The sequence below is a fragment of the Acomys russatus genome, chromosome 3 (assembly GCF_903995435.1).
Source record: "Acomys russatus chromosome 3, mAcoRus1.1, whole genome shotgun sequence".
NCBI lineage: Eukaryota > Metazoa > Chordata > Mammalia > Rodentia > Muridae > Acomys > Acomys russatus.
The window spans coordinates 24,288,455-24,298,248 of NC_067139.1; the positions used below are offsets into that span (position 1 = coordinate 24,288,455).

The 9,794-nt window shown below is 45.7% G+C and overlaps 1 protein-coding gene across 1 annotated transcript in view; it reads right to left on the reverse strand.

Moving 5' to 3' along the window:
* Mak (male germ cell associated kinase) overlaps positions 1-7,215 on the reverse strand; it is a 46,294-nt gene extending 39,079 nt beyond the window's left edge. The window contains exon 1 of the mRNA XM_051170385.1: positions 7,039-7,215. The gene's annotated coding sequence lies outside the window, so the exon portion shown is untranslated. The remainder of the gene's footprint in view (positions 1-7,038) is intronic.
* Positions 7,216-9,794: the final 2,579 nt, after the last annotated feature.

Consider the following 9,794-nt stretch of genomic DNA (forward strand, 5'->3'; position numbering starts at 1 on the left):
GCTTGGCGGTTGCATCATTTGTCACCAGAGCAATGGTGACAACAAATAATCCAGGATCACTATTGCCTTTTACTCCTCTGATAAAAAGGTCACATAATTAATAGATGGGCGAATACAGTAGTGTGGAAGCACTGCCCTTCCGGGAAACACATCATAATGATGATAAACATGAAATGTGCGCATACATCAAGAACAGAGCGACTGGGGAAGCAGTGCAAAGCCAAGAAACATGGAGACCAGGTAAGCACAGCATTACCAGTTCCCAGTTATTTCAGCTTTTTATTGCTAAAACTTACTATGTAGATCAGGCTAGCCTCAAACGTATGGGCAACCTTCTTGCCTATGCCTCCAGACCTGGGATTACAGGTGTCCAGTGCCAAGCCCAACTATTAGGACTTTGCTGGAAATGACCGTATGCTTTCCATGGCTAACTTTCCAGAGCTCTATAATGCAGGCAGGGCAGTTGATAAGTCCAAAAAGCTTGAGGACCTTGCCCCAGAGCACAGGGAAAGCCGACCGAAGAACCATAGGTCCCCCCACTAACCATGTACAAGACCCTGAACGAGGTGTCTGCACCAAACTCACAGAGCACTAAGGCCACAGGCTCACCTGTTCCAAGTCGTTTACCCCACTTTACAGTCCCAGTGCTCCCTGCAAACACACGCGCTGGATGCACACACACAGACCTCTTTTTTGAAGCATCTAAGGTTAATGTACATGTATTATAGCTCCGGACACCACACTTCGGTGAGTCCTATTCGAATGCTCTCTGCTGATTCAATCATGGCCTGTAACAGTGCCTCCTCCCCTCCCCAGCACAGCATCCCGGGTATGCCACTTATTGCATTTAGTGGTCATGTGCCTATAGAGCTGTCAAGTGGCCAATTTGAAATAGTCCACAAAGTAACCACTTTCAGACGTGTGGTGACTGTACTTGAGTTTTTCATTAGAATAACTGGAATTTACTTCTAAATATTATTTGAAAAAATAAATTCAGAAGATGAGTTGCTTTATATCATCTTTTTTTTTTAATTTCAAAAATATAGAAATATATTAAAAAACAATCCAAGAGGCAGAGTGTAGCCCCAGACCAGGTGCTCTCCTAAGAATGCGCAGGACCAGAAGTGACTTCAGTTTTAAATGTTTTGGGACTTTGGAAAATTAATTTACATATACATACATGTTGAAGACACTTAAGCATGGGACCCAATCCTAACCCTGAATCCACACATGTTTTGCTTGCTCCTTTGCCATGTGGTCTGAAGGTAACTTTATAGGACCTCTTAGTGAGCTTGGGGCTTGAGTGTGACCTGTCACGGGAAGTAAGGTGTACAATTTTCCACTTCTGGGGTTACAGCACAACACAAAAATGTTAGGTTTTGCGACATGATGGACTTCCTGTTTCTGGATTAGTTGCTCAATTTATATTTATTAGGCAGTCAAGTGAGAGCAGAGCTGACATACATAAGTCTAACAAAAGTTCATCAACGCGTATGTGAAACTCTTGAAAGAGTATGTTTTTCAGACATTTTCATATTAAAAAAATATGTCACTGATGCCTTCAAATAGCTTCTTCGTGTACCTGTAGACAAATATGTGGAATGTATAAAGAGCAAAACAGACCAAGAATGGAAGGACCTTGTGTCATTCAGCTCCTACTGTTACAAATGATTTTACACACATTTATTTTTAAATCTCCATTTCTCCAGAGCTCTGTGGGCTTCAGAGACCTGAATGCATTTGGACGGTTCTGGCAGACTCTTGGACTCTGGTAGGTCTTAGTTTTATAACTGTAATTGGACAAACCGAGGCACCGTACACTAACTAACTGGACATTATGCAGCAGGGGCACTCACTAGTGTCCTCTGTTCTACTTTCATTCTGCATTGCAAGGAACTGTTTTTCAAAACGTGTCTCTTGATCATTCTTGGCGTTTGGCTATTTCTCATTGTGCTGGAGACTTTATGCTTAGCCCCCATGTAGCACCATTACAGGACAGCTTGCTTTCAAATGTCCCTTACAGTTCGGCCTTCATTCCTGGATCACTTACCTCCTTCCGTACTACTTTCGCCTTCGCGAGGGAAAACTCAAGAGATGCTTCGGGCATGCAGTTAGTGAGGCCCTACAAGCTGTCAGTGTCCCCCAGGCTCCCCCAAACAGGCTGTGGGAGCCTTCTCAGCATTCATGCAACACTCACGCCCCAGCAAAGCCACACAGCTCGGCTCCTTGTCTTCAGGAATGTATCTGTGAGGCTTTTAGATCTCGGGGAGTGTCCATGGACATGGTTCCCCTCAGCTAAGGAGCATTTCCTCCAAAAACACGGAAACAGGCTGTGTAACTCCATGGTAGGACTTTGCATTTGTAAGACCCCATTAGGGTTCCTTCATCTTCCTCAGCTTAGGCCTAGGTAGAGGGTCTTAAGGAATGCCAGCAAGTGGCTTTAGGTTTGCCTGAAAAAAAATGAGATTTTTTCCTAACTGGTCTTTATGCTATACACAGACACCAATCAAGATATTAAGGTATCAATGTAGAAAAAAATTACTGTAGGATCTACATTTAAAGTGTAGATTTTAAAAGATTTATTTGTATATCTTATGCATATGAGTGTTTTGTCTGCATGTACATCTGCACACCAGAAGAAGGCATCAGATCCTGTGGGTACAGTTATAGACGCTGTGGACCGCCATATAGATACTAGGATTTGAACTCAGGACCTCTGGAAGAGCAGCCAGTGCTCTTAACTGCAGAGCCATCTCTGCAGCCCAATGGCTCTTAACTGAAATGTATTTTTCTCAATTTCCCTTCTGCTGCAGGAGCAAACACAACTCTGGAGGGTGTTTTGGGGGATGCCTGTGCTGTTTGGTGCCATGTGATCTGGTTTAGCACCCCACAGGCTAACGTGCATTTGTTTCCATACCAGTTACTTTTGCCGTTGATCTCAGCACTTCAGATTGCTACCCTGTCTTCCCAGCTACCCCTGTGCGGTCTTTTGAGGAAATCAGTTCTTAGAGAGAGGTTTATTGATCTTTTATGGCTAAGTAACAGCAGAGAGCATTTATTTAGGCAGCATTCCTCTTGTTAGTAAGAATGTAAAGCAAACACACAGGGAATTAAACGAACAGCTTATGATCAACCAGAGAATCTAGGATGGAGTCAGTCTGATACTCAAGTTAGGCTTGAAAATCTTTCGTTTCTGAGGTGATATCCAACTTAAAATCTCTACTCTTTGGCTATACGGTTGCCGTACTTCATAAGTAAACCATCTACTTTGTTCCAAGACTACACCGCCTCCGTACCATAGCTCAACCATAAGGCTCCTAGCCCAATTCTTCTCCTTGAAATATCAACATACAGCAGTGGGCCTCAGGCTGGCTGTCGGTCAACAGGGTCCTGTGGCTGGCAATGTACAGGGGCCCGTGGCTGTGAGTGGACAGGGGTCTGTGGCTGTGAATGGACAGGGGCCTGTGACTGTGAGTGGACAGGGGCCTGGGCTGTGAGTGGACAGGGGCCTGTGACTATCAGTGGACAGGGGCCTGGGCTGTCAGTAGACAGGGGCATGTGGTAGCAGCCACTATCTACCCTGAAACTTGGGACTGTACCTGGATCATCCTGATTTCTGGAAAGATACTAAAAAGGTCCTTGAAGCAGTAAAGAAAAAGAAAGTTTGAGACACTAGGACCTAGAAGGGTAAAGCAGAAAAAGCCTACATGAATACTGTAATTCTGAGCTGGAGAGACGGCTCAGTGGTCAAAAGCACTTGATCTTGCAGAGGACTTAGGTTTGATTCCCAGTACCCACATATCAGCTTACAACTTGAGTTACAGGATGCATTCAACACACAGACATGCATGCTAGCAATCACTCATATGCATAAGGTAAAATATGCAAACCTTAAAAATAAGTTTTGAAATGGAATTCTGAGGTATCCTGGTGTGGGGACTATAGAAACGGCTTGACGAGTAAGGAAAACACGGGAACCTGAGTCTGGACACCCAGCACCCACCAAGAAACCTGGGTGTGGTCATGTGTCTGTCACCCCATGGCAAAGAAGCAGAGACAGGAGGGACTCCTGGTGCATGCCTGCTGCCAGCCTAGTCCAGATTCAGTCGAGAGAGACCCTGTCTGATGTTGAGAGCAAGAAAGCAGGGCACCTGGCCTTCTCTTCTCTGGCCTCTGCATGCACACTGCACGCACAGATAAAATGGTGTGATGACTGCATCCTTTAACTCTGTTATTGTCCTGATAACAGTTGATGGGGCACAAAGCACGGAGAGGACCAGAGGAAAGGGTCATGGAGGTGGTCCTGAGAAGGGACTCACTGCTTTAGAAGTCACTAGAAAAGGGGATACCGGTGAGCAAAGATGCAGGGGAGAGCGTTGGCTTAGGAGCGGTATCCAGGAGGGAGAAGCAGAAGGCGAGAAGGTGCCTGAAGAAGCAGCAAAACCTTGTGTCCACTTCACAGCCTGGAAGATGAGCTGACCGGTCCTCACCCTCCCACAATTGAGACATCAGCCACCATCCTCACCACCTTGAAGTGGAGGGCCACCCTGCACACCTGTGCCCAGTACTCACAGTCAGTGATGACTGTCTGCATTGCTCTGGAAGCTGGACCATTTTTGACAAGGCTACTCTAGAAACTTCATCTTTTAGGCCAAACTTACCAACCTCTGAATAAATAGTGGGAACAAAAATTCTCCTTCGAGGCCACTAATAGAAAAGGCTATACTTATATTTAAGGACCAGTCAACGGGGATCATAGCCAAGCCCTGTGGTGTCTGGATGAAGTGAAGATTATACGATTGGATATTTAAAAGGTCAGATCCATGAGCATCTGAGAATCTATAACTTACTTCCCTCTGTGGGTACAGCAGGCTTGGGTCCTACGCTTCCTAACAAAGGCTTCTCCTGAGCCACATTAACTGTAAAACAGCTCTTCCGGGTTGGAAGGTATTTCCTGTTCCTTCTACTCTCTGAAGATACAGAGGCAATGACTCAATAGAAGGCAACATTGGTGGTGTGTGTGTAGGCCACAGATCACCCTTCGGTGTCCTTCAGGGTGCTGCCCACCTTGTTGTTTTGAGACAGGATCACTCACTGGTTCGGGGCTTGCCAGTTTGCCTAGACTACATGACCACTAAGGTTCATCTGCCCTTGCCTTTGAAGCTAAAAGTGTGTGTGTGTCGCCATGTCTTTATGGGTTTTGCATGGGTCTTTTTTTCTCCCCATATGAATTCTGGAGACTGAACTTAGGTCCTCATGCTTATGTGGTGTGGGGTAAGCACTTTTGCATTTCCTGAAGGTAGAAGTCAGTATTCCCACACACCTCCTCACTGACCATGTATCCACAACCACTTTTCCCGCCTTTTCCCGTCGTAGCACAGTGAGAGACCCTGAGCTGATCACTACTCAAAAAGCAGTGTATCTCCCCTAAGAAAAAGCACCACCACTACCCATGGACCTCAATCTCACGTACAGTCACGGCTGCTGTAAATCTATGAATGTAACACAATTGTTAAGGACTCGGAACTGTCAACAGTTCAGCCGCAGCACTCACTGACACTCATGCAGGTTAAACAAATACTCCGTGCTGACCTTAAAAAGCACAATCATTTAGAGTCTCAACCATAGGACCTTAGTAAACATCCAGTCTCTCTTATTTGCTTTGATCAAACTGCACAGTTGCTGATGAAATGCACAGTTACTGTAAATTCTCAACTAGCTAATAAGGGATTTAAAGAAGATTAAGAAGGATTAGCATGGAGGGCAGATGGAGGACAAACTGTGTCCGACAGTCGCCCAACAGATAAGGCCTGGCTGTGTCTGAGAAGAACACACCCTCAAAAGGTTCTAAGGCCGTCATTAACTTTGTAGACAAACAGGTAGCATTTTAAGAATTGCCATATTTACAGAAATCAAAAGAGAGATTACTGCAATGGGGAGAGGTGGGAAGATTCCCTCCCTCCTTTCTTCCCTCCCTCCCTCCGTCCTCCACCCCTCTCCAGACTGGACCTTATGTAGCCCAGACTGGCCTTGAGGTGGGTTAGTAGCTCATGACAGATCTGAGTTCTTGGTCTCCCTGCCTTCATCTTCTAAGTGTTAGGACAGACTGGGCCACCACAGCAGGCTGGAAAAGATTCTGCCTCACGTTGTAAAACCACAAAGTCAGAAGTGTGCTAGCATTCACAAATTGTGTAAAAATTAATTAATGAAGCCGCAGCAGGGAGAGGCCTAAGAACAAGCTCTGTGGAGAGGTTAGGTGGCCTTCCTCTGGGAAGAGTCTCGCTACCCCACTGCCCATAGGCTGAAAGTAGCTTCTGTTACTTTTACTCATTAGTGGTTTTTCTGATCTTTACCATTACAACAAATGACATAGTGACAACTGACGACATTGCAGTGGCATAAATTCCTTTTCCTGTGCTCTAAAGCTGTGCCTAAATTAAAGGCCCTAAATTAAGGTGCACTCTGATCCTTCGGAGCTAACTCTCCAGGAGCACATGTCATGCGTGGGGTTGGGAACAGGGGATTCTGACCCTGGAGGAAGGAAGTTTCTTGTGCTTGGAGACGACAACTAGGTCGCCCCTCTGTTCACCTGTGTGCAACCTGGAACGCGCCAAGGAGGGCTGGAGTTGGACCTTCTTTTTCTCCTCCCTCCATTTCCACTTTATGAGATCCGAACTCAGTTCCGCTTCCCTCCCGCCCCCAACCCGATCCAGTCCCTCGCGCTTCACTCCTAAAATTAGTTTCCATGCACCCGACCACCCCGAGGATGTGAAGGGGACCCAGGACACCTGCTCTGGCTAGCTGTCCCTCAGCAGAGGTGTTGAGGGAGGACAGCGCCAAGTCCTGGAGAGCCCTAGGGAGCCTGGGAAACTCTGGGGGAGGCCGGGAGGCCCTGGGGAGCCTCGGCGCCCCCGGGAGCCCTCGGAGCCCTGGGGACCTCAGGGAGCCTGGGGAGTCAGGCCCCTGCCCACATCTTCTCGCCACCTGGCCCACCGTTCCGCCCGCCCCAGGACCCTCCTCCCGCCAGCCAGCCCGTACCGGTGTCCAGGTCCCGCCTCCTGGCGGAGAGTGGCCCTGGCTGGTCGGGGCGCCGAGGCAACATGCCGGGCGACTTCGAAGCTCAGGTTGGGCTGGGTCCCGCAGCCTGCTCGGGATTACCCGCCGGCGCCCGCAGTTTACCTTGTTCGCTCCCTTGTGAAGCTCCGTGTGTGTTTCGTATCCTAGGAAACAGTCAGGGCGCGCCAGCCAGCGCCGCTTGCCTGCTCTCGCCACGCCCACGGAGGGTGGGGTCGATTTGACACGACACGCCCATCACTGCAAGCCCCGCCTCCTCAGAGGCGGGATTAAGGCTAATCTGTTCTGTTGTTTTTTGTTGTTGTTTGTTTCGGTTTTTGTTTTGGTTGCTTTTCTATGATACTTTTTTAATTAAATATTTTTAATATGCATTTATATTATTGCACATATATACAATAAACTACCTTCAGCAAGAAGAGCCATGAAACAATCAGGAATTATATATATGTTACATTCATAGTGTTTTGGCTATTTGTATTTTGCAGCCTTAAAGAAAACGTCTTTTCTATCTTGGTGAGTCTAATTCTGATTGTAAATCAATATCTATCATATCTCATCATTATCAACTTAAAACATCTACCTAGACCTAACAATACCTTAACCCCTAAACAACTAAGCTTAATTGCAAAATCAAATTATCTGGTTTTCAACCCCATCAGAGACTTGGGAAGGAATAGAATTGATTACCTGAGTATACGGGGAGTGCAGGTTAACAGCTTCCCAAATGAAAAGGTAACAGAGACAGTTTGCTGCCTGAACAGTCACCCAAAACTTTCTATAATGTTGAAGCATCATCTTCAGCCATCTGGCCCAATATATCTGACAGATGTATTTGTGAGGGAGGAACTACTGAGGACTTGCTTACCCTGTCTTGGGTTTGGCTGTCGACTAGGCCTGCATCCTTGCTTGCCCGTTTTTAGGCAGAATCTGTCTGTGGTAGAAACAAGGATGTTTTGCCCAGTGGCTGGTTTGCCATATTTGAAGCCATCTCCCTAAGGAGGTTCTTTGATGTTCATCATTAGGTTGCTTTTAAAAAAATGAGTAATAATGCTCATTTATTCTTGAAACATTTTTCATTGTACAATGGTCACCTTGAAAATGTGCATATTTACATAATTCATGTCATATTTACATAATTCATCTCTATAGGAGTGACTTTGTAGATATTATTTTGTTGACCTTCACAATGTGTAAGAAAAGTGATGCAAGTTAGAGCACTGCATAGTGAGCTTGGATACATAGGACTTGGCACAGTGGGTGTGTGCTAGGTCCCTTTGTTCCATTGGCACAAAGGAGCAATACTTCACGCACCACAAACAAACCCTACATGGCTACAGGTTAAGAACTAGACTTACAATAATATGCAAATCAAGACAGGAACTAACACACAAATATCAGATACTTTAAAACTGAATAGATGACAGCTGGGCAGTGGTGGCGCACAACTCCAATCCCAGCACTCAGGAGGCAGAGGCAGTCAGATGGCTGTGAGTTCGAGGCCAGCCTGGTCTACAAAGGGAGTCCAGGACAACCAAGGCTACACAGAGAAACCCTGTATTGAAAAAAAAATTGAATAGGTTACTCATCAAATACTGTAGAATAAACTAAGTCTATTTTAAAAGGGAAATGTTTACTCCTATATGAAATAATTTGTACAGCTTGTATATGAGCTTGTACATATGAGTTCTGCATATGAAGCATTCATTATTAGCTAGGGCAAGAAAATAAATGCACTGAGGACAGAAGAGGAAGAAACAGTGGAGAGATTCATGAAAATACAGTGTGTGAGCATGTAAGACAGTGAGGACATGGAGAGCTGAAGAGAACAATAAGAAAATTAGGCAATATTCACAAAGAGAGAGTTGACTCTGAAAATCAATTTCTTTCTTTCTTTCTTTCCTTTTTTTTTTTTTTTTTTTTTTCCTTAGACAAGGTTTCTCTGTGTAGCCTTGGCTGTCCTGGACTCGCTTTGTAGACCAGGTTGGCCTTGAACTCACAGAGATCTGCTTGCCTCTGCCTTCCAGAGTGCTGGGATTACTGGCACTGCACCCAGCTAAAAATCAATTTCTTTTTAAACCCTCTTTCCTTCCCCTTTCTCCTTCCAGACCCTTCCATATAAGCCTCCTACTCTCTTTCAAATTCATGGCATCTTTTTTTTTTCATTAATTGTTGTTACATACATATATGTATACATACATATGAATATTTCTAAATATAACCTGCCAAGTCTGTATAATGTAACTTGTATGTATGCTCTCAGGGCTGACTATTTGGTATTGGATAACAATAGGTTTCCTCTCCTTTGGGGAAGACCACTTGCCAGATTCAGCATCCTTTTGTTGCCTCCAGTTCTTTGTGTAGGGTTGAGCCTCGTGATCTTCCCCTTCCTTCCCCCCCCACCCCTTCCCCCTGACCGCCCCCCACCCAAGTCACTTTGGCACGTCTGTTGTTGTTGTCCTTGTTCAGCTCACGTTTAGGCAGTCGTGTTGCTGAGTCTTTATGGGTGTAGCTTCTGACGTTACTAGGAGACACATCCTCACAGCAAACTCTAGCGCTCTGGCTCTTACAGTCTCTCCACCCCCTCTTCTGCAATGTTCCCCGAGCCTTGGGTGCTGGAGTTGTTTTGTGGATGTGTCCGCTGGAACCGGGCTCTACAACTTCTTGTTTGAATGGTTGTGGTTTTCTATAATTGTCTTGTCTGTTACAAAGAGAAGTTTCCT